Here is a 6,000-nt window from a genome sequence, read left to right as displayed (position 1 = left end):
ATGTAGCACTTTAAAGACTACATCAAAAGTGGGTCTGGCCCACGAAAGCTCATCATCTAATAAACCATCTTGTTAGTCTTTAAAGTGCTACATAGTCCTGTATTTTGTTTCAGCTACACCAGACTAACACGGCTACATTTCTATCACTATCTTAAATTAAATAGAGAGACTAACTTGGTATATTTGAATAAGCTATTTCTGAAACAGTGGTGTGTGTATTTGATAACAATAGTGAAGTGCAGTAGATGGGCACAGTATTTACATAGCCACTCAAAGTGTACTTTGCTAGTCATTCCTCTGCAGGAAGGTGACGGCAGCACATGATAGGGATATATGAGGTCTTTGGCTGTAATAAGAAAAGTTTGTACTAGTTACTCTTCACAGATGAGACCCATACACAGCACCTATAAAACCCAATGTGATATAAAAGATAATTAGTGGGGCTGACGTTGAAGTAAGTCGCAGTAGATGAAAAAGCGAAAGTGAAAGTGATTACAGATAGAAACTAGTAGGAATTTAAGCCCAGACAAGACAAAGCATGAAGAAATATATGTTCCTGTTTATATCTGATTGGTGATTTAGGTTGAAAAATGGAGGTAATTGCAAGCATGCACAGCAAGCAAGGCCGGTGGAAAACCAAATAAGGTACAAAATTGCCTCTGTTTTAATATCTGTAAGGGGAGATCAAAATCTGCAATCATTTTTGTCTGAGAATTCAGGTTTGAATCTGGAAGACAAAAGAAGGAAATGTGAATGCAGAGACCATATTATTCAGCATGGGAGCAGAGACAAAATAAACAGGAGTCAGGTAGCACCTTGCTCTCTGCAGCAGTTTAAGAATAAAGGATAGTTTTATACCTTTAAAAATGAAACGATTTTAGTCTCAAATAATAAGAAACAAGTTGGGTGGCCTAAAGATTAGTTTCTGTATTTGGAGATGCAGTCTTTTGAACAAATAAAGATTTTTCGAAGGGACTAAACAAACAAATATATTTATTATGATTCCAGAGGGGCTTTTTAATTCAAAATTTAGTACACCTTTGGGATAAGGAGCCAATGATGTCTACAAAATATTTTACTAAAAACTTTTGTCTGGTAGAATTTTGAAGGAAAAATTGGATGTAAAGAGTAATCAAGGGAAGTAGATGAGAAGTAATCATTGAAGATATTTGTGTAACTTGGAGGGGGAGAATGTTTTCCCCTCTGAGAGCTCTTTTCCCTTTCAACATCAACTAATGCTAGCATCACTTTTAATCAGGCTTTTTCTAGTTACTCTCTTCTGCAAGATTGCTCTGATTGTGGGAGTGAAGCTAAAGCTGAGTGGTGCTGCTATTATTGCTTTCTGTTTTTCTCTTTGTTTGATATAAGGATGTGTTTTATTTGCTTTAGGTTTGGTGTTGGCCAAGGGGGCAGTTTTGGATAGTTTAGGCCTTGCAGGTTGGGTCTTGCTGCCACTCCTTTGAATGCCCAGCCATGGGGTGCAGACACCATCCATCTCCCAGATTAGGAGGTTCTTGAGCTAGGTGATGATCGGCAGAGCTTCCATGAAGGAGTGTGCCCTGGTTAGGGGAAAATAGAGCACTTGTAAGAACAGAATGTATGCCTCTTGTATGAGCAAAGCTGTTTGTTAGCACACTGAACCTTGTTATTCTGATTGCTGTGTAATGAAATGCCTCTGTGTCCTTGTTTTGCCTCCCTCTACCTCAGCTGTTAGCATCACTATTTCTCATGTGTTCCCTTTCTCAGGGAGTTGAGATGCTGATCAGAGACTTTATAAGGCCAGTCCCATTAGAAGAATCCCTTGGGCTATCCCTGCACCCTGAACTCGAGATCGACGATATGCTGGTGGCTGAGGTGGTAGCTTGCTTCTCAGGGTGAGCCTGGCACAGTTCGTGAAGTGGTGCTCTGAGAAGATCCAGGAAGCCAATAGGAAGCATGCACCTTGAACCAAAGGTGAAAGTAAGCAGGTGTGCCCTGGTGTGCATCTCCAGCAAGAGCTGGTAGAGCTGTAGCAAAAGCCAGTAGGGGAGCTATTTAAAGAGCTGGCAGGGACCTGGGTTGCAATAGGAACCTGTAAGAAATTTTAAGTTACTTTCACCACTGCCTGGGACTGAGGCAACATCTATAAAGGCTCTGGGCACATCTGAATGATGAGTCATCTGAATGAAGCCCCATACTGACTAAAAATACTAACAGCAGGGGGAGCCCTGTGCTTTGAAAGTATTGCAAAGAGGTCAGTTTAGTCTCTGGAGTGGGCAAGCAGTGTTCTAGGAGCAACCCTAGCACATTCTAGTGTGCTGCTGAGGGAAGCATTTTGGTGGGATGGGAGGATTTCCAAACTGTCAGTATCAACCCAGTTCTTCCTTAATGCTGTCTGTGCCTGAGTCATGCTGACTCTGGCTGTGGGACCAATGGGGATGATGTCCTCTTGGACTATCTGCGCCCTGAACTCGAGATGCCATTAGCCTAATATGAGTTTATTGTCTGTTTGGTATATTGTGAGACATGAGCTATCTGACTTTGATAGGACAGAAAGTGATTACTCAAGTGCATGTTTCCTTAATCAGTAATAATGTCAGGGACCAGTGGCCATGTGGTTTATTTCCTGTTCAGTTGCCTTCCTCTACCTCAGCTATTAGCATCACCATTTCTCATGTGTTCCCTTTCTCAGGGAGTTGAGATGCTGACCAGAGACTTTACAAGGCCAGTCCCATTAGAAGAATCCCTTGGGCTATGAAGCTCCAGCAGGGCCTGAATTTCTTTCTCCTGCCTCTACTTCTTCTCTTCCACAATGAGTGGCTGATCTGGTGGACAATATAACTAGAGCCCTGGAAATCTGTGGATATCTGCTTTATATCCACCAAGCACTTTATAGAATTTCCATAAATAATAGCAGGTGAGAGAATGTATGTAATATAGCAAGGGAAGACAGATACCTATAGGTAAGGTTTGAAATTATTCCAGGTTGATGGAGAAATACACAGAAAGTCATTTTTGATAGCAGGTGCAGCAGAAATGACATCACTTGGAAAGGAGGAAACCATGTTGAATGAAATCCTGAAGATGTACAGCCTGCCAGGTTAGATGATTGTACTAGGCAGGCAGGGTGGAGAACTAAGGGTTTGGTAGTCAGATTATTTAGAGCTCCTAGACCTGCATTATTAAATTCCTTTTGCAAGCTTTTTTGTTCAATCAGTGATTCCAGGCAGCTGTGAAAATTTGCTATGGCACATTACTTATGTTAACCAATAGCAATTCCTATTTAATGAAATGTGAACAGTACCTCTCAGCCTACATGCTAGATTGATGACTCCTCTTCTCTTTTGTGATGATTTTGACTGCACATTGGTAAGATAATTTCTCATATGTTTTTAAAATATTCAAGAAATGGCAGATTATAAATGCAACTGCTATTTTGTTTTTCTGGAGCAGTATTTTAGCTCACTGTTGAAAAGATGAAAGATGCTGTCATGATTATGAGGGTTAGCCAGCAGCCTGGGGATTAAGGAGTTAACTACACCTAGCCAGGTGGAGTGACCAGTATGAATGTAGGTGGGACTTTCAAACTGGGACAAAGGAATTTGGTTTTTTTCCTTTCTCCTTTTTATCTCTCTGGGTGAGTCCTCTGCAGCTACAGGGAGGGACAAGCATGTCTCTCCCTCTCCAAGAAACAATTCTTCACTTTCTGTAAGTAGGGCAAAGTTTAGGTAGTTTCGTTAGGCTTTATTGTTTTAAGGGTTGGGTATGGGATCTGATATCTGGCACTGCTTAACAGATGTTTGGCTTTTCTTTTTAACTAAGTTCTAGCCCATGGTGTAATTCCTCCATGAGTATATTTTGTTACCTTTCCATCTGATCCTTATGCTTGCAACAGGAATATTATTGTAATAATAAAAGTTTTCTCTTTTCTTTTTATTAACCTGGCCTTGGTTACTGGTAAGTCCTGATTTTTATAATAGGGGTGAGATTTCCCAAATGATCTTTTCCCTAATTTCGTTATTAATATTTGGGTGGTGGCAGTGGAAGTTTTATTCCCAAAATCTAGGGTTTTGAGATTTTGGGGGAAGTTTTATACCAAAACCTGGTAGATAAGGCTTTGGGGTACACTTGCTGGCCCCCACTTCTGCATTTATTGTGCCAGAGTGGGGAAGGAGCCATGACAGATGCATCTTCTAAAAATGGATAATTTTGAAGAATCTTTTAAATATATTAACCTGTTTTTAGGTTGGAGAAATAGATGAAGCAACTTAATAAAGTGCTAAATAATGGTGAAACATTTGAAACATTATTAGAGGCCTCTGAGGCACTTATCAAGGATAATGTTTATGAAAAGGAAAAATGTTGAGAACACAATGAAACATAAGCTAAAGAATATTGTATTTTTTTCACACTTTGGGATGCAAGCCACAATCCTGAAAAGATTTTTAGACAGGGAATACTTTTTACTAATCACACTAAAATGTGTTCCTTTTCTTTCTAGTACATTTCCTGTATTCTGTATTTTTTTTCAGATGGAATTTGAGAAACAGGTTTCCAGAGAATTTTATTTTTTTCTCATAACAATTAATTATTGCAATTGTTTAAACTATTTAATGGTGAGAAATTCTACAGGAGAAATGTCCATTCTTTCACATTCCATTGCCTATCCATAATTTGCATGTTACAGTAAATCTCCATTAGTCCAGCATCCAATGCTCCGGGACTCCTGATGGTCCGGCACCATCAGGAACCCGGAAGTGCTGGGGCAGCCTGACAGGCTTCTCCCATTCAGCTGCTGCTGAAACAGACCAGCAGCTGAATCGGGGAAACCGGGAGCAGAGCAGCTGGGGTGCTGCTGGGTTGGTCTCGTAGCGCTGCCCCTCGGGGCTGCGGGACCAACCCAGCAGCACCCCAGCTGCTCTTGGGGACGCCTGAGGCAGAGCAGCAGGAGTGCTGCCGGGTTGGTCCCGCAGCGCCAAAGGACGGCGCTGCGGGACCAACCCGGCAGCACCCCAGCTGCTCTGCCCCCGTGCTCCCCAAGTCAGCCGCTGCTGAAACAGATCAGCGGCTGATTCCAGGAAGCCCCGGGCAGAGCAGCTGGAGTGCTGCCGGGTTGGTCCCACAGCCCCGAGGGGCAGCGCTACAGGACCAACCAGGCAGTACCCCAGCTGCTCTGTCCCAGGCGTCCCCAAGAGCAGCTGGAGTCCTGCTGGGTTGGTGCCGTAGCGCCGCCCCTCAGTGCTGTGGGACCAACCCGGCAGCACCCCAGCTGCTCTATTGCAGGCATCCCTGATTCAGCTGCTGCTGAAACTGACCAGCAGCGGCTGAATCAGGGATGCCTGGGGCAGAGCCGGACTATCGTAAGGGGGGGCTATGAGGGGCCTGGGGTGGCATTCCCTCCCACCCCACTCCAGACCCCTCATAGCCCCCCCTTCTGATAGTCCGGCATATCTGATAATCCGGCACCCGTTGGGTCCTAAAGGTGCCGGATTATCGGAAGTTTACTGTATATTGGTGTGGATCATGCTTTCTGATTGTAACCTTGCAACTGGAGTGCACACTGTCTTCTTCTAGGACTATGGAATAGCTGAATGTAAAAGACACAGTGAGATAGATCTATAGAAATGTACAACTCAAATATCAATAAGAATACATTGGTTTTTTAAAAGTCTTTTTGCATTGCACATCTTTTCAACTAGCCTTTTATACAGCATCTAGAACAGGTTTTTGCTGACACTGAACAGTGAAGCATTTTTTTAAAAATCAGCAGATACAGTATTAAATAGCAAATTGTCACCGTGTATAGAAATTACTATGTATCTTTAGCACGAAAAGTGGAAGGCAAATCTTTCTGGAAACAGATTTGCAAAATTATATCAGATTGAAAAATAAAAAGGAAAAAAAGTGTATGAATCACAACGTGTAGTGTATCTTACATTGCACACTTTATATCAGTTAGGGGGTATTTCCCATCTATTTTCAGTCAACGGCATTCCCCAGAAGTCATAAGCAGAATTAGTC

The 6,000-nt window shown here is 42.4% G+C and overlaps 1 protein-coding gene across 1 annotated transcript in view; it reads left to right on the top strand.

The window, feature by feature from the left end:
• Nucleotides 1–524: 524 nt before the first annotated feature.
• Nucleotides 525–6,000, top strand: part of OTULIN (OTU deubiquitinase with linear linkage specificity) — a 49,525-nt gene continuing 44,049 nt past the window's right edge. Inside the window, exon 1 of the mRNA XM_075921457.2 lies at nt 525–645. The gene's annotated coding sequence lies outside the window, so the exon portion shown is untranslated. The remainder of the gene's footprint in view (nt 646–6,000) is intronic.

The sequence above is a fragment of the Pelodiscus sinensis genome, chromosome 2, assembly GCF_052426305.1.
Source record: "Pelodiscus sinensis isolate ZL-2025 chromosome 2, ASM5242630v1, whole genome shotgun sequence".
NCBI lineage: Eukaryota > Metazoa > Chordata > Testudines > Trionychidae > Pelodiscus > Pelodiscus sinensis.
Note: the sequence above shows the minus strand (reverse complement) of the source record. Positions and strands in the feature narration are given on the sequence as shown.